Below are 19,771 nucleotides of genomic sequence, written 5' to 3' on the forward strand. Positions count from 1 at the left end.
CTACTCACCCTCTATTACTCTCTACTCCTCACTCTCTACTCCTCACTCTCTATTTTTCTCTACTCTCTACTACTCACTTTCTACTACTCTCTACTACCCACGCTCTACTACTCACTCTCTACTACTCTCTACTACTCACTCTACTACTCTACTCTCTACTACTCTACTCACTACTACTCTACTCTCTACTAACTCTCTACTCTCTGCTCTACTCTCTACTACTCACTCGCTACTCTTCACCTCTCTATCTCTCTCTACCGCTACCTCTCTCTACCTCTCTACGCGCACACATATGCACATATATGTGCATATATATGCATATGCATTTCTGTGTATATATGTGTGTATATATATATATATATATATACATTCTGAAAACAAAGTGCCCTTAAGCAGCGAGTGGTCACTCAACGTCGCGCTCCTCAGTGTAACCTCGCAGCTGCTCACCTCGCTGCCCCCATTAAATCATTTTCCATGCCGACGCGTTTCGAGGTCTTTGCGCCTCTTCTTCATGGGCTGACAAGTATGCACTACAAGGCTCGCCACTTGTTTTCAAATTATTTATTGGCATCATGGGCGGTGCTTCTTTGCCGCACTTGAATGCTGGGACATGTGTTCCTTAGTGGTGAGTATGTCTTTATATCCTTAGTAGATGCAGTGCAGAATTGCCACAATTATATATACATTCATGTATATACATCTGCATATCTATTTAAATACAAAAAGAAATGCATGCATACATATACATATATGCATACATATGCATGCTATGCACATGGAAGTTTGAAAAACACTAATAAAAGCAAAGCTAAAAAGCCACCTAATTACAAACAGAATTGCTTTAACTTAAACGAGGGCGAGACCTATTGCATTTTCAGAAAGCGGGGGAGTCGGGACCCAGCCAGGAGCTGAGGCAGCGCGGGGCCCGGAGGAAGGCAAGTTTTATTTTATTTTAATTAAACCCCTCACGCCCCCCCCAACCCGTGAGCCCCCACCTTCCTGTTATGCTGGCCGCGACTGGTAGGGGTTGAAGTTGCGCTCTGCAGCTGATACCATGCGGAAAGTTCCTACTTGGTCTACAAAGGTTAGGGGGTGGGGGTACTGAAGTTGATACCATGCCGAGAGCTCTTCCCTGGTGTGCAGGGGTACTGGGATGAGGTGCTCCTGCGCGTGGGTGTGGAGCTACGCACAGCGCTTTATGGCACTCTAGGTTTGCCTCAAAGCACTGAGAAGAAACCTGGTGGTTGTTGGGAGGAGTGTAGAGATGGGAGGGGTAGGTGTGGAAAATGACAATGTATATGTACATAAGCGGCATTCATTTGTGTTCACCCTCGCCACTGTTGAAGGTAAAGCGAAAGTCACGAAACAGTGGCCCCGCCATCTTGTTCCCTTTTAGGCCCCATCACGAACATAGATAGTAGCCATCTTTGTGTCATGACCTCTCTGCCCACTGCAAATAGCCTGCATCTCTCTCTCTCTCTCTCTCTCCCCAGCCTCGAAAGTACCCCCCCCCTGCGCCCCGACAGCCCCCGGTCTCTCCTGTTCGGGCCATAAACGCACCGCTAAACACGACCTTGTCTCCGTGCTGAACCCCTGCCCCCTCGCTCTTTCATCCTACCCATAGAACGGGCCCTTTTGGTAACCTCTTCCTCCCTGCCCGATTGCTCGGCCTGATCCCAGGCCATCACCTAGTCCAACAGATGCAGTTTATTGCTCCCTACAGTAGGACCTCGCCTCACATCAGAGGAGCGGTGATTGATCAAGGCCTTCACACCCCTAGATCTGACCGACACCCCTGCATTCCTCCCAGGAACACCCTTCCTCTCTTCTGATGACCCCCCCCGGCTACACCTGGCCTCTCGACCCAGTCCCATATCATAAAACTAGGTCTCGTGGATGTACCCCCTCCGGCCCCGCATAGCGAACGTGATCTTATCGCCTGCCCAATCTTAGATCTGACCACCCCCTTTTGCCCTCGTGTCCTGTTGGGACGTCCGGCTGCAGATTACAATCACATGTTACATTTGGGAGGGGAAAACAACATCAGAGCGACCGGTATGGGAATAGGCCTGAAGCTGGGATTCCAAACATGCCTTTTCGTACTTCAAAGTGTCTTTATTACAATAAAGAATGTTTGTACATCATAAACCTGTGTATAAAAGACGGAGCCGTAGAGAAACTTGGCAGAGCACCTCGTGAAGATACCCTGTTGTCTGATTTGACGTGTTCTGTTCCGTCGGAAATAAACTCCAGTTTCCTGCCTTCCAGTCTCCAGCGCCTGCCTCTTTATTTGGTAATCGTGAGTTGGGTAAGAAGCGGCTAACGCCGGGCAAACCTAGAAAAGGGGTAAAACGACCTGATCTGCCTGAACCCTTTTTCATCAATTGGCGCCCAACGTGGGGCCCATCAGCGACACGTGGATCCAGTGAGAGAGGTCCCAACGACAGAGTGAACGACTGCAACGATCGGGAAGAGCTCCTGCCCGATAGACCCTTGTCTGGCAGCCGATCATCCGAACTTCACTGGTTCCGAACAGACCTCTCTCGAGTGATCTACGGTCCTGACTGGGAACCATCAGGAGTGCCACAGCAATTACGGAGAATAGAGGACGATCGGGCGCTGGAAACGGAAGAAGAGAAACTGTCCATACGGTCCGGGTAAGGTCGTGTAAACACGACAAATTGCGAATTGATTGTTTGATTGTCATTGGAAAATACTAGTATTACGCATTTGATTGTTTTGTCCTGAGAGATTCTCTGTCTACAAACGGGGAAGGATAGGAGTATTCTCCCTTTGCAGATAGTGAAGGGTGGGTAGCGCAGGCTTTTGCCCCCGTTGTAACCCGTCGCGCCTACTTCCCTCTCCATTTGATTGATTGTTATCCAAGCATTTATTGTTTTGGAATTGGTTCTCTTTGGATCATTCTCTATTTGCAAACAAGCACAGAGTCGCCATACTCTGTTTAGTCTTTGCAGATAGTGAAGGATAGGTAACGCAGGCCTTTGCCCCCGTTGTAATCCGTCGTGCCTATTTTTATCCCCCACTGATTGATTGTTTGACCGAACATTGATCGTTCGGAATTGGTTCTCGGAAAGGATCTTCTCTGCCTACAAACAGAGAGGAACAGGAAGATCTCTCTCTTTGCAGATAGTGAAGGGTAGGTAGCGCAGGCTTTTGCCCCCGTTGTAACCCGTCGTGCCTATTTTATTCCTCATTTGATTGATTGATTGTTTGTCCGAACTTGACTGTTTGGAATTGGTTCTCTCTTTGGGTATTCCCTATTTGCGAATACTGTAGAATAGAAATATTCTACCTAGTCTCCGCAAAGTAGTGAAGGATAGGTAGTGCTGACTTTTGTCTCCGTTGTAACCCGTCATGCCTATCTCCCCCCCATTGCTCAGTAGTTGGTTCAGCCCGGACCATTTATTAGAGGTAGACCATCTGGCTCCAACGGAGGACACCCCTAATAAAAAGGACATATATAAAGAAAATGCGGATTAGCCGCTGTATCGTGCTAGCAAATAAAAGAACATAAAAATCGTTAGGAAAAACAAAAGGGATCGAGTAAAATCAGTAGGCCACTGATGAGATCTCTTTTTAACCTCACTGAAATGGAAGCATTAGGAACAACCCCTCAGGAAATATGAAACTAGTGAGGAAAACCGAACTCACCACCATGATGACTGCGAGACAGCTCGGCTCCACCGACCACCCCGCCCAATTAACGACAAACCCTAGGCAAATATTAGAAATATACAACACTATAGCAAAGTAACAGGTTAAAACATTTTTATTTGAACAAAAATGTATTAAACAACTATTTACACGGCAAACGGCTGCAACAACAAACCCACAATGCATTTCGCCGTCTGCTTGACGCCGTTCCTGTCCCTCCTTCCCCAAAGTAGCAATGTCGGGCTACTTTGGGCTACTTTCTAGTAGGTTTTTGGGCGTCAGAAAGTCTACAAAAGCCGCCGGTGGCGGCCTGGGGTGGAGAACCATTACGCAAATAGTCCGGAGGCGACACCACGCGCCAAGGCCTGTCCCCAGGATGAACCAAGGGACCCGCTCCTGTGGCCATGGTAAATAGCTGCTGGCCGCCCCTCGGCCGGAGAAGTCGTGGGGTGAATGGCCCGGCCCGGAATGAACTGGTCCTCCCATTCCCTTCTTCTCCCGGCACCTTGCAGGCCACGGGGGGGGGGATGTCTTGCATATGCCTCCGACCCCCCCCTCTTCTTCATCGCCTGGTCCGGCCATAACAAATGTCAGCGAGACGCCGTGGGGTGCACTGGGAGGGAGAGGCGGCGCGGACGAGCCTCTCCCGCCTCCCCAGGTGGAGGCCCCCAGCTGCACCCCCAACGCTCCATGCACCCGGCAAAGGTTTCGTCCACTCTTGCGGTGCAGGGACGCTCCACGCACCCGGCAAAGGGTTCGTCCACTCTTGCGGTGCAGGGACGCTCCACGCACCCGGCAAAAGGTTCGTCCACTCTTGCGGTGCAGCGACGCTCCACTCACCCAGCAGGGTCTCGTCCACTGCGGCGGTGCAACGGCGCCTCGCCCGGCAGGCTGGAATCCGTCTGCTCTTTCGACCCAGTGACTGCCGGTAGCTGCAGAACTCCTAAAAATGGCGGTCGACTCTGCAGGAATGAACCTGGCGTGCAAGGATGGCCTGGTCGCTGGCCAGCTAGAAAAGCGAGTCCTCCGTCCAGAAGCGTTCTCCTCAGCTTTGAAGATTCTACGAGAACTGCAGGGGCCCCAGGCCCCCGATGGGGAACGACTGCCATGATTGCCCACAGAACGACCAAGACGTAGCCATGAGACGTTGGCGCCCTCATGCTGGCGCCAGCCTCAGTTTTTGAATGACCAAAAATACTGCAGACTACCGATTTGATCAGTTCCGGTGGAACATCAGTACGACCCAGTAGGAAAGATTGTTGCCCCTCCCTTTTCTTTGATTGATGGTTCATGTCACCGGTCCCTTCTGTTGCCCCTTAACGAAACTTCTGGACTACCGAAAGAGGTTCTGGTCCGACCACGAGTTGGTGGAGACATTTTGACTATACTTGGACCCGCCTGACCCCACCCAAAATGGCGCCGGTACAAACGAAACTCGCAATTCCCCGTTGTGTTCCGGATTTTCAGACTTGATATCATGAGATATGTATGCAGTTTCTGAAGCACATGGCGGGAGGGGATGAGTATTGCCTGAACATTCGAGCAATGAATTTGATATTAAGTTCTGGCGCATCATTGATTACAGTATTATTGAAAGTTCGAATCTTTTTGACACTGATGGTACTTGCCCACAATGAATTTTCGATATGATTTTATTGCACTTATCGTACCTTGATGAAATAAAACAACCACCGACTCAGTTATGTTTTCCGCAGATAAATATGCCCTCATGTACAGTTCCAGTCTGCTCCGTGGCTGGCCCACGTGGTTGTAGGCCTGCATTTGTACGTCAACATTTTTTTAAATAAAGATTTTGTGACAAACAAATATAGTCGTAGCTCTTGGATTGGTAAGTTCGAATACATAGCCATTGTTTCCGATCTACGTAAAATACAGGCGAAATAAAGCAAGTCGATTACTGAAAGGTTAAAAAGCAAAGTACCCAGAAATATTGAAAATGTGAATGATCCAAGTTTGTTGCGTGTGTTTTTTTTTACTTTTGTGCAACATAAGGCAATCGATATAGGTCCCGGTGTTCTGTTTTACTTTGTATGCCACATATCTCAGGGAAATTGTTTCAGATGCCCCTAAACCAGACCCGGTACCACTGACGACCACCCCGCCTCCTCGAAGAAGAACACGAGTTCACCCCCACTTTACACTGACTGCCCTTTTGTTTCGACCCCCCCCCCCCACACAAGATCCGCAATACCACACGTGGGCGATCTATGCAATGTGCAGTCCATCAATAATTATGCCTCCCGCACTACCAGTCCCTCTGGGCTTAAAACGCCGAGATGGAAGGGACTGCACCCCGCGGAGATAGGTCGAATACGTGGTAAGTAAAAGCCTTTTGGGTTTATGCGCGCGGATGTGTCTTAAAACGCTGCCCCCACCCCTTCTTTTTCCCCTTCTTTCTGCAGGTCACATCGGAACATCGACTAAAGTATGGAGAAGACCTAAGCAACGCGCCATGGTTCTGCACGGACAAATGATACATTATCCATGGGGACTGCCCCTGAGGACATGACGATTTTGGGTGATATGAATGCACGCGCGTATGACCGGATGTGTATAACTCGACTGCATATACGTTGCACGCGTTGGCTTGATAAGAGAGATGTTTTTGTACGACTTGAGTGATGATCGAAAGACCGATGGAATGGGGAAAAAGGGGGGTCTGAACATGGTGCCTATACACGACGAGCAAACATAGATATAACACTCCCTTACTTAGAAACGACCATCTCTCTCTCTCTGAACCCAGCGACTGGAGGGGGGGCCGAAACAGAAACTTGACGGGTTATTGCAGTATGACAAAAATATGACTCCAACCGGCCCCCGAATAATGCAACCAAGAATGACGTGCACCTACGAGTAGGTTCATGCGATAACTAAATAGGGGAAGGTTCAGGGCTATTCCAGGGTGAGGTTTACCCAAGTACCCTCCTCCTGGAAGACTAAGAATATTGTCAATGTTTAAGATTTACCACCTCCTTCTTGCATCCTCATGGACATGAAACTCGAAGCTGCCCATTGTTCCCCCGACTGACACCCTCTGTTGCCTCAGCCTGGATACCCATTCGCTAATAACGATTCAAAGATCCCACCGTAAGTACTAGCCCGACCAGGTTAGTTCCCGAACAATTGACGAAAGTGTAAGTATTTGCGACAGAGGCCAACGGCAAAAGACAACCAAGCGAATTAAATAGGATACTAAGGGTGCGCAGCATGCAGGAGGAAATATCTTTGGCCAAGTACTGTTCTATGTGTTGTCTTGAGTTCTGTATATAATACATGTACCCCCCCCGCATGAATTCATGTGTACGTAGTATATGGATTTACGTTGTCCCTCAGTCTGTGTTTCTATATAACATGACCCCTACTGTTTTGTGTTGTGTGCGCATTAAATGGCCTATTACTGTACACGTTTCTCTCTCTCTCTTTTTCTCTCTCTTCATGTTGTACGTGTACCGAATAGTTCATTTAAAATGCGGACGACTCTCCCTCCGAGGGTCCCCCTCCCCCCTGTTCCCTCTTCCTTTGTATGGTAACGTTGTGCCCCGCCGGCACGAGCCTAATTGGTTTTCGAACACAAAGGTGTTCGGCAAATTGACAGAAACTAAAACAATTGTAATTTGCCATATTACTACCTCTCCTTTCTGTAAAATGATGGAACTTGAATTGGCTATGAAGGAAAGGACAGGTTAGACGACTGAAGTCCCCTAATCTGGCCTTCTTACAGGAGGACTATATGTCAGTGGCTTTCTGTTCTCAGCTTGTTAGAAACAATGCCCAGATTGCCCCATCCCTCTGCATCCAAGTACGGATGTCCAAACGTCCCCGTTTTCTCCCGATTGGCCCCAGCTCCATAACACGAAGTATAACTGATGACCCCGATTAACTGTTGCCCCCCCGAGAAAAGAATGTTTAGCCACTATCCCTCTCTCTCACGTTGATAGAAGACTGCCAGGGCTAGGGTCAGAAAGCCACATGCGACATGAATGAACGCCAAATAGACTTAGTACAAACTCAGTAGACATGCCTGTATACATGCTCCACAGTGATAACTCCTGACCGTGACCGATGAAACGTACCCCCAACTACCTAGATCTGGGACGGAATTGAAATGTATAAATGCCTTCTCTTGCCAGTTCGCTAAAACCTGTTTTGTACCCATTCAAGGATACACAGTCACCGGAGGAGAGGGGCTGGACGTGACGCACAGCCTGGCCACAGATCGTGAGGCACGTGTGACCTCGACCTAAGATGGAGCCGCAGAGCAACGGGACGCGGGACGATGCACCACTCTCAAACGCAGAAAACGAAGGAATGGGGGGCTGCCTTGAAGCCCTCTACTTGTTGACCCACGCGTGCCAGAAGTCCCCGCCCCTTTGAGCCCGATTGATGGACCTGCCCGCGCATCACCCTTTTGCTCTCCTGGTCCGTCTCAAAGATCCGGTCCCACTCCGCCCTCTCCTCCCTCGATTATCCGACAAAACCCCTTCTATCCTTTCCACGTGGATTTTGACTCCGAGAAAGAAATGCAGGTGCCCAGCATAAGGCACCCTTAAGAGAGATTAGCTAGGAAACAGGACTGTGGCCTAACGGCAAAGGACAGATCACACCCTGCGACGTGTAAAGAAGGACCCGAGCTGGACCTATAGCTCCACCGCCGGTGCTCAACAGCGCCAACGGAAGAAAACGAACTACCAGAGCCTACCAGTGATGACTCGCTACTAAAAAGACACTGTGGCGAAGACCCCCCCCCTTTTTTTCAGAACTTTCTACACCCCTTGACTAATTGCTTGTATTGGACTAAATTCCTCCCTCAACCACGTTTGCCTGTAAAATGTTTCATCGGTCACTTTTTAAATACGACAAATGTAAATTTATATGTATTCCACCTCGCATGTCGCATCAACTGCACACGGTTATATGCAAGTCTACCAGTATTGACAAACGCTATTTCATTGACTACACACGACTATATGTACACCCCGTCAGTTATGATAAACACGGAAATGACCTATCTTATGTAAAAAGCGGCGACTGTGGAAAATGACAATGTATATGTACATAAGCGGCGTTCATTTGTGTTCACCCTCGCCACTGTTGAAGGTAAAGCGAAAGTCACGAAACAGTGGCCCCGCCATCTTGTTCCCTTTTAGGCCCCATCACGAACATAGATAGTAGCCATCTTTGTGTCATGACCTCTCTGCCCACTGCAAATAGCCTGCATCTCTCTCTCTCTCTCCCCAGCCTCGCAAGTACCTCCCCCCCCCGTGCCCCGACAGCCCCCGGTCTCTCCTGTTCGGGCCATAAACGCACCGCTAAACATGACCTTGTCTCCGTGCTGAACCCCTGCCCCCTCGCTCTTTCATCCTACCCATAGAACGGGCCCTTTTGGTAACCTCTTCCTCCCTGCCCGATTGATCGGCCTGATCCCAGGCCATCACCTAGTCCAACAGATGCAGTTTATTGCTCCCTACAGTAGGACCTCGCCTCACATCAGAGGAGCGGTGATTGATCAAGGCCTTCACACCCCTAGATCTGACCGACACCCCTGCATTCCTCCCAGGAACACCCTTCCTCTCTTCTGATGACCCCCCCCGGCTACACCTGGCCTCTCGACCCAGTCCCATATCATAAAACTAGGTCTCGTGGATGTACCCCCTCCGGCCCCGCATAGCGAACGTGATCTTATCGCCTGCCCAATCTTAGATCTGACCACCCCCTTTTGCCCTCGTGTCCTGTTGGGACGTCCGGCTGCAGATTACAATCACATGTTACATTTGGGAGGGGAAAACAACACCAGAGCGACCGGTATGGGAATAGGCCTGAAGCTGGGATTCCAAACATGCCTTTTCGTACTTCAAAGTGTCTTTATTACAATAAAGAATGTTTGTACATCATAAACCTGTGTATAAAAGACGGAGCCGTAGAGAAACTTGGCCGAGCACCTCGAGAAGATACCCTGTTGTCTGATTTGACGTGTTCTGTTCCGTCGGAAATAAACTCCTGTTTCCTGCCTTCCAGTCTCCAGCGCCTGCCTCTTTATTTGGTAATCGTGAGTTGGGTGAGAAGCGGCTAACGCCGGGCAAACCTAGAAAAGGGGTAAAACGACTTGATCTGCCTGAACCCTTTTTCATCATAGGGTAGACAACACTAGAATCCCAGCACTGCACCCGACAAAGCACTATGAGTATAGTGCGGTGCGGGGGGGGGGGACAGGGTTCAAGTGGGAGGGCTTTGACCCTAGCATGGCTGAGGCATACCAAGCACAAGGCCTCGGGATAGCAGACTTCTCGGTGACACTTTAACCTAGACAGGAACTGCAGCTCACGTTTGCGCAGCGTTTCTAGACCGCGAGAGGTCACAGGGTGCATAGCCAATATTATTTCGGTCCAGGATTTACGGACAATAGTGAAGAGACATATTTACAAGATCGGGGTGCTTGTACAACAGAGAAAGGGCATACACTTATATACAATGGAAAGGGCACACTAGTTCGACAACCGAGAACTCTCTCCGAAGTAAGGCCCTGGATTACCGAAAGTGAACTGCCTTACCAGCCAGATGTCTCTGAAGTACTTCTTTTCTATGTGCCCTGACTCTCTGATGACGTCTAGAAACTCCTAGGAAAGATAGATCCCCTTGATCTAGAAACATACTGTGCCCAGATCCATCCGAACGGATGCCTTAACGGATGTATGACGTTACAACGCATACTTTTACCACGCATACCTTTACAATGCGTTTTTTACCACGCATACCATTACAATGCATAGCGCTTAGAGGTGCTGGATAGTGGTAAGTATAATTTTCTATTCCAACTCCAGTCCCCGTGGACACTAGGGAAGGTGTTGGATAGAAAATTAAACTTATTCCCTATCCTAGAGCGCCCCCCAGCGCAATGCGTTGTAATGGTATGCGTGGTAATACCTGCGTTGTAATGGTAGTGCGTTGTAAAAAATTTGTTGTAAACGTTACATACCTGCCTTAACACATGAGACCTGGTAGGGGTCATGCATGTCGGGGTCCTCCCGGCACTAGGTTGCGCGGTTCTGGTATGCTGAGGTGCTTTCCTATTACCCAATGCTAGTATGTTTAGGGTTGCAACATCCATCTAATCTGACATGAAGCCATTTTCCGATCAAGCTCTTTCAGTCCCAAATAGGTGCATTGTGGGAGTAGTCATTTTATTGAGTCCACCTAATCTGCTGTACTTTAATTCACCTCTAATCCTTTATGGGCTTCCTGAATAGCGTGCGTCAACAAGCGCTATATAAATACAAACCTTTTTCCTCCTCTATCCTTCTGTTATCATTCCAAATTCAAATAACTGACTAACCTATCTACCACTTAAAATGTACTTGCATGTTTCACTATACTAATTCAACACTAATCCTCTATGGGTCCCGGAGTAGCGTGCTAATCGCCGAAAAAGCGATTCGACGCCTCGTCAGGGGTAGTAAGCGCTATATATAAATGCAATTACAATACAATACAATATCTCATCCGTTTTAATGGAATTGCCCGTTGTAAACTCTACATCAACCTCGACTTGCAAATATGTAGTAAACAGGCCCTGAGACAAGGCCTGGGATTGCTGATTCATGGATCACAGGTGGGAGGGTGCGTAGCTGGCAGGCTAACGCTCAGGCAGGAAACTCTTGATCAATCCCAGAGATAGGGGCAGCAACATCACAAACCGTCACGGGAGATTGACCCAATCGAGAGGAATGCGGCGGCCCTGTCCAAATAAAGGCCCACTGTGGGTGTAGGGAGCAATATGACAAATCAGTACAGGATAAACGTGCTCAGCACATGACCTGGATGAATATAAAATAAATGTATGTAACAGCGCTGTGTTTTTTCGCCGGCACATCAGTCTGTTCATTTTAGTCTTCACATGATGTGACAGAGTCGTAACAGGGTGGTTTTCAATGGCGTTAATGTTTGTCATGGAATTCGGACAGCCCTTCAATGTGAACTGGACCCAGGCCCGTGCCGGACCGCACGTCTAGTACCCATCATCAACTATATGCATTGGTAAAGCATGGTTCACCCTCGGGGTGCAGGAAGTGTATAAAAGGTATAACCATTAGCACAACACAGCAGCGCCTCTTGCAGAGCCCTATTAATATATGAAATCCAAACAGTGCATTGTAGCGGTCAACACAGCAGTGCCATACATTGTACACAAGTGGGGCATTACATAGTCTTACCTCATTTACCTTTCGCTGGCCAACATCACGACCTCACAGCAATCCGCACCCCCACTTGATGATCCAGGTGGACCGGGCAAGCCGAGGCATGGGTGCACGACGGGGGTGGGTGTCCAATGATTACAATACAAGCTGTGCAGGACTTCATCCAATGTTATGGGAAGGGGGTCGAGGCACAGCAACTCAGTATACACAAAGTCACCTGCATTTACAAAGGTACTGGTTTCGGTCCCACACCAGGAGGCACTCATCCATGTATCATTGGTCTATGTTTCTATGTTTCTTTTATTTCCCCACGCCCTCACAAACTCCAATTACCCTGGCAGCATCAGTTTTTCCTGTGCACGCGCTCTGTATGTCGCACACCGGCTTGCTTGTAAGCGATGTAATTTGCGATTGTGCCGCGTCAATCAGGAGGAGCCAGGTTATGCTGCTTTTTGTTTTACTCAATGAGAATTACCGAATAGGAGAGGGGGCGAATAAGGTGATCCAAGAGGAACAGTCATCATAATAATCAAACATAGAAGAGGGACCACAGCAGTTGGGCTGCGATAAGGACCTAGAACAATAACCTCCAATTGCAGTGCTGTCAAATTAGGGGTGAGTGCTGTTGTGCGCCTGTAAACTCTGCTCTGCCAGCGTTTGCAAAGTTTTTGCCAAACTCTACACTCCAAGATGGGTGCGGAGTGGCAAAACTCTGCCGGGGGAGCGGAATTCACCACCCACCCCTACTAGAAAGGTTTAATGTCTATGCATCGGGGGAAACAATTAGGAACCACATGAAACTAATTCTGAGGAAAAGCATCCAGAGAAAATGATATCTGATGTGGTTTATAAGTGAAAATCTGAACATGAGTATTGAAATGAAAAATGAGGACTCCAAGGGTAAATTAGCCTCAGAAACACTGACTCATGAAGATGCCAATTTCAGTGGTATTTTAGTTACTACATCGCAGTACCTCAGAAGGATTACAGTTCACAATGAGATGTAAAATACAAGTCACAACTTCCAACAGCCTTTGGCTAGTTCCTGCAGATGTTTGGAAACTGACCCCCCAATATTTTAGCCATTAGTTGGTGTACATCCAATTGTCCATCCAGAGAAGAACAGAGTACTGAGCTTTTTGTTTTGTGAAACTCTTTCTTGCAAAAAATACAAGCAATTCTAAACAAATGATGTGCAACGTGGACTCCTTCTCAAGGCATGTTTATCCAGTTGCGCATTAAACGTTTTAGGCCCTAATAGAGACCCATGTTTATTTGACTCTAGATCTGTATAAGTACCAAACCTGCCCCTGCTGTTCCAGATATTCAGATCTTCTACATTATCCCTTCAAAGGGATGACCCTTCAGGTCATTCTTTCAGAGGTCCTACCAGGGGACTTCTGGAGTGAAAGCACTTGAAGGATCCATATCCACATATGCAAACATTCCCATTATAAACTGACATAGGCGGACCAAACTTCTGATCTAAAAATGTTCCTTACCATGCTTTAGCCAATTAGTTTCTACAATTTGACATGGGCCAACCGTTCATGTGGAATTCAGTGTCCATGGGGCCCATGAGCTTTTGGCCGCAGTGGTGACTTAATTATACAATCATGGAATATATTTGTTTTCATAACCGAGTGATTGCCTGTTTGCAGCTCCCTCTCATTTTAAGGTAAAGGAAGGTTCCAGAGTGATCTATGAGACCTTATCTATCATGGGTTCATCCTCAACCAAGAGAACTTTGTATTGGACCTTACACATAACCGGACATTCATTTTTCTGCATGTCAGGGCAGCTTCATGCTTCTTGAAATCAGTGCCAGAGAAGGAACAACTCCCAGAAACCACTATGTGTGGGACTTTCTGGCATGTTATCATCTGTAGCCTCTCATATCTCAACTATGGAGGTTAGATGGCTTGTCCTTTTGGAGTACAACACAGCTAATATTTTACTTTCCTCCAGATCTCTTGAGACCTTGTGCATCAGCCAAGAGGAAGCAGGACCATGAAAGGGGGATTCTGATAGCCTGGTGCTCATAGTTTCCGATCAAATCACAGCTGGAGCAAAACCTCCATGGATTCTGGTAGAACAGAGATCATATCTGTGCCATCTACATCTCTCAACATCCATGCTGCTATAACTGGCCTGGAGATTTAGCGTTTAGGCTAGCAAAGTGTGACATGCTTCAAAGGATCATTGTATGTAGCAGTCAAGAAGATCACCATTTCTGAGGATGAATGACTATCACTGGAAAAATGTTTTGAATGTGCAAAACCAAGAGTCTCCATCAAAGGTAATGCAATCACTTTTTGAGGTTAAGAGTTTTTACAGGATGATTCCTTGTGGGGTTTGTGTTTTTCTCCCTTTTACGAGTCTCTAGGTGGTGTTTCTAACATTCAATTGTCTGCTCAGTGCTTATGGAAGAGTTCTGAAAACTGCAGGCCAGCTAGATGTCGCTTTTGAGCTACTATTCTAACATTCCGTTCATCCTAGCTGATGGTCAACTTTGTATTTCTTGTAGCAAAGTGTCAGTTTGGAGTATTGGGTAAATGGGGCTCTCTTGGGCGGGGAGCTGTTTCTCTTTTTATTTCTAGATAATGTTGACCGATACGTCAGGCTTCAAGTTTCAGACAAAGGTGGGTTCCCCTTCTCAAATCAAACAGGCCATTGTTCTGATGATGTTTTTCCCTACCTTGTTTACTTAGGACCTGACTCTAGTGCCCGGGTGCCTTGGTGCATTAATATCTATTCGAGAAATACAAGTACGTCAGCATTACTGGCCAACTCTAAGTTAATTCGGTCATAATGAGACATCAAAATACAGCATTCTTGTTTCTATGTGTGCAATTACATTAGCAAGTTTGCTTCTTGCTAGCCTCTTTTCACCATACAAATTTTGCCAGGATTTTTCTAGTGAAATGGCGATTTGGAAAGCAACCCAGGAAAGCGGTAAATTTGCAATACTTAGAATCGTGATTGGGGTTTTACTAGGTACTTGCAATGGAACAACAAATGTATTGTAATTCTCCATTTACTTAGAAGGATGCCATCTTTCTGTGCTTTGTTATATTTAGTTCCCGAAGAAATAGGGATCCCCTCGCGGACTACTATCAGCAGATTGATATCACAGACCGTCAGCAAAGCATATGCCTTGCATGTATGTGTTTTCCTGGAGGTGTTCAGGAAGTTTGACTACAGAATCAGCAACTTCTTGTGCGGAGAACCAAGGAGTGAATCTCAAAGATATCTGTAATGCAGCCACCTGGGAATCTACAAACACCTTTGCGCAACCCTATAAGCTTGCTGTGGGTCTCCTCTATAGTTCAGTTGTTTTGAAAAAAGTGTATTAAGTTCTATTGCTCTGTAATTAAAATTACGGAAGGGATTACGTCATGGGTGTAGCAGAACGCCATCATGTGTGTTTTTATTGGTGAAATATGGGTGCTGATTTGTACATCACAAGATGTAAGGACAGATATAAGGAAGGCTGGTGATGTTGTAATGATGAATTACTCCAGGTTTAAGGTTTCCTCCTCAAAGTACTCCAATTCTTCTTTCCTCCTAGTCGGACTACAGGTCTTTCCCTAGATGATATTAGTCAGATTATTTACTGCTTATCTTCCTCGTCATAGTCACTATGTTCCCACTCTACTCTCCACTGCTGCTGCCTAACCAAAGATTGAATCTGGTATATTAGAGGAAGTGATGTAAAGGAGAGCATATATACCCCAGAGGAGGTGTAATGCAAAAGAAGAATGAATGGGAAACTATTGTATTTATTTAGGGTTTGGTGGACTGGATAAGCCATTGCAAAGGTGACAGATGTCATGTCTTCTGTTTTACAAGTGCATTATTGTGTATGTCACTTGTAATACATTGGATGGAATATTTGACACATTTTGATGCAGTAGCCCATCTGCCGAACTATCAATGAGGCCTGTTGTGCTGCTTGTATCAAAAATCAAATTTGCAGTCCCTAAATAGCGAAATTTAGGTAATTGCTATTTAAGGAACGCAAAATGGTATCTAAGAAAATAACGATTACCTAACAGCAATTCTTGCAGAGTCACAATCGCAATTAGCTAATCGCTCTTAGGTTATACTACTCCATTCGTAGTGATTGATTTTGCATTACCTCTTTGGTAATTGCGAATTACGTATTGCAAACCCAAGGTTGCCCGGGCCCTAACGCCCCCTGAAGCACCACCCTCAAAAAATATGCACATGGTTGCCATCGGCTTGGGTTCGATGGTAATAGCATTTCCTAAATGAACAGTTTGCATTTATAAAATGATTGGTACATCTGCTTAGAGAATCGCAAATTGCAATTCCCTATTTTAGTCACAATTTTAGGCAATTGCAAAAAATTGTGATTACCTAAAATGCACAGCCAAAGCCTTTCATACATCTTGAAAGGCTATTTTGCATTCACAAACGGTCAAATGTAACGGTTCACACTGTTTGCAAATTCAAAATAGGCTCATCCATGTGGCCCTATGTACTTAGAGAAAGGAGGAAAATCACTAGCCTGTGAGGTGAGCCATCACTTCACTGAACAAGGACTGCCATGAGGGAGATGGACTAGGTGGCAATGAAGGTTACTAAGTAATTTCTTAACATAAATTGTACATTTTGCCTTAAATAAGTGCGAAGAAACATGCAGCTGCGGCCAGCGCGGATCAGAGGTAGGGTAGCGGGGCAGGGTTGGGAGGGGCAGGGGTTAGGACGTCGGGGACACTTCCTTACCGCGCCTCTCCTCCATGGTCCTCCCTCACTGACCTGAACAACAGGTAGCACACCCAGGCTCTAAGTCAGCCAATTGGTCTGAGTGCCGTGTTTCGACGGTCAGACTCTGGGATACTGGGCATGTTCTCCATGCAGGCTGTAATGCAGTCTGTATGGAGAACATGTGAAGTGTGCAAGACTGTTTTGGGTGGCCCGAGAGGGCTGGCCAAGTAGTCATTGCACACTTAGGAGTGTGCTATCACTCCTCCGTACCCCTTCCCCCTCATGCTAAGTTGCGGAAGTAGGAGTTTTTTTTTTAAATAATGAGAGTTATTGTTGTTTTATTTTCTCTTTATTTCACTGCTAAAGAACAGTGGGGTGATGCACCTCCGCCTTAGCGGAGAAGCCGCCACTGGAAAGATGGGACAAGAGACACATCCATTCTCTACAAGTTGGGTTTTAAATATTCCAGTGACTTTGTTTGAACTAACCAAACAGATTGTGAAATCAGACATTCAATGCTGAAATGAGCTCAAAAAAGGTTCTTATCAAAATAATGTTAAGAGAAAAATCAGTACAAATACTCGCAAAAACGTGAACATTTGCAGAAATATTTGCCAATATCTATGAAGGGAAAAAGTTGAAGTCTGTGAGGAACACGTGAAACAACTGTAAAAACGAAAGTAAAGATGTATATTTATGTTTCTCAAATTAAACGCCAACAATGATGAAAAAGATCAGAGAGTGCAGCAACTTCTTTTTCACATTTCAGAATGTTTTAAAAGCAAGCAATGAAATATATGTGGCCTCTCCCTTCCCACAAATCTCTGCTCAATTGCTTCTTCTCTGTCCTGATGTCATTGTCTCGCTTACCACCACCAAACGCTGGTCAGCTTCATGTGTCGTGGTGCCTGGTATTTGCTCCTAACACTGCTCGTCCCAGCCACTGTCTGTATTATAGCACCACTAGGAGCACACGTGAGCTTGTCAAAATTAGTTATGCAGAGAGTCTCTACACCACAGGAGTACTGAGTGAACTGGGCTGGACGACTACTTACCATTTTTTTGTTGTGCCACTTTTAGAAACTGGTGGAGCGGTTTATATATGTTGTTTCTTCTAGAATTTGATACAAAAGTAAGTCTGGCGCGTACACATTTCATTTGTGCATAATAGCTCCATACTCTTGCAAGTGTGCTAACCTGACTTTTTTAGGAGGAGCTGATTCTTTTTGCACCTGTGTTAACCTGACTTTTTTAGGAGGAGTTGATTCTTTTTGCACCTGTGTTAACCTGACTTTTTTAGGAGGAGGTGATTCTTTCCGCAGCTGTGTACAGTCAATGAAGAGTTGGACTGTAACTTTCGACACAGATTTTCCAATCAGGATTTGTGAGGTGGTGAATGGGCCAAATCCTGCCCTGTGATTGGTTGAGTCTTCATGTGGGGCTTACATTCTTTTTAATTGTTGACAGAGTGGTGCATTTCAGCAATATTTGTCTATGACACCATAATTAAATACAACTTTGGCTACAATCCAATTTAATAGTTACAATTACAAAGAGATTTTTTGATACTTTGTCATCATCCACTTGTTGCATGTAGTCTCTATTTTAAAGTGTCTTCAGACACTCTTGTATATGTTTTAAAATCTGAGCTGTTAACCCCTTATGAATATATGTCCTGCCTGTTTGTGACCACCTACAAGACCAAATTTCAGAATATAGCAGTAGAGTACATTGAGAATATTGAACTAAATTAGCAGTGACTTCAAGTCTCACATAATTGGGAGTGAGTCTAACTCATTTGGAGGTTGAGTTAGGCTCTCACTCAGACATGGGCTCCACCTGTTCAGAAGGGCTAGAAACTGAACATACATGTGACTCAGTTTAGAGGTCTGCTACGTGGTAGACACCAGGAAGCCATCCCACCATTGCGGGCCCTTTCTACATACCACTTCAGTTCATGGGAGGAACTGTTTCCCACTCCTTAAGCACTGCTTTGACACTTTAGTAAGCCATGATACGAATTTAGTAAAGATTTGGCATTGTCTTTTTTTATTATCTTTCCTGTATTTTTTTTAATAATTTCACTGACATTAGTACTTATGTTCTGATTGATAGTGTAAGGTGTGTTGTATCAATTTCTGTGATGTCATCAAATATCCTAAATAGTTCTCACTTCTGCAAATTTTTAAAAGTTGAGAGATGTGAATTAAGATCTGACAGGATGTACAAGACCTGGATGGAGGCACTTTCTGGACCTGGATGGATGCACTTTATGCTAAGCAGTTACGGTAGATACCCAGGGCTTTAAGTGAGCCGGGTCTCACGGGGTCTGAGCACCGGCAGTTTTTTTAACCCCTTGTGTGCTGGTGACAGAACCACTCCGTCACCAGCCACGGACGCGCTGTGCTGGTGACGGAGTGGTTCCGCCACGGCGCACCGCCAAGCCCACGCAGCCGCGATTCCGCGCCTACGCGGCACGTTCTAATGAGCGGGCGGGACCGTGACGGAACCACTCCGTCACAAGCACAGTGCGCCCGTGGCTCGTGACGGAGTGGTTCTGTCACGAGCATGGCAGCGCCGCGTGGCCCACCTCCCCCCAGCGCCACGGCGGAATTACCGCTGCGGCCAAGGGGTTAAAGGAGCCTCAAAAGAGGTCTCTATCGGGCACTGTTTTGTGCCCTGGCACAGGCGGTCCGTTTTTTTGGGACTGTAGTGACAGCAGGCACATCCATTTGCGTTGCTCACACTGCTCACTTCTCACTCGTGGAGAAGTGACGGCATGACGTCATGCCAGGTGAGTGTTCTAGGGGAAGGGAAATCCTTCAAAGAGAGTCATTTTGTCTCTGGATTTCCATTCTCTCTTTGAGACTCAGGAGCAGCAACATCGTCTTGGTGTCACCAGGGATTTAAGTGGAAGCTTTTTCAATATTATATACTGTACTGGCCATAGTTGCTGCTTATTTATCTTAAGCAACTAACAACCATTGACAAAGCCAATAGTCCTGACAAGGTATGGTGTTACTTTCTGTATCATATATCGGGATGCAATGACAGAAACAGCAAAATAAAAGTCGGGTGGCACAGATTTTTAGCTTACATGTATTTAAGCCACGGCCACGCCCCTTTGAGAGCCCCTCCCCCCCCAG

The sequence above is a fragment of the Lissotriton helveticus genome, chromosome 3_1, assembly GCF_964261635.1.
Source record: "Lissotriton helveticus chromosome 3_1, aLisHel1.1, whole genome shotgun sequence".
NCBI classification, from domain to species: domain Eukaryota; kingdom Metazoa; phylum Chordata; class Amphibia; order Caudata; family Salamandridae; genus Lissotriton; species Lissotriton helveticus.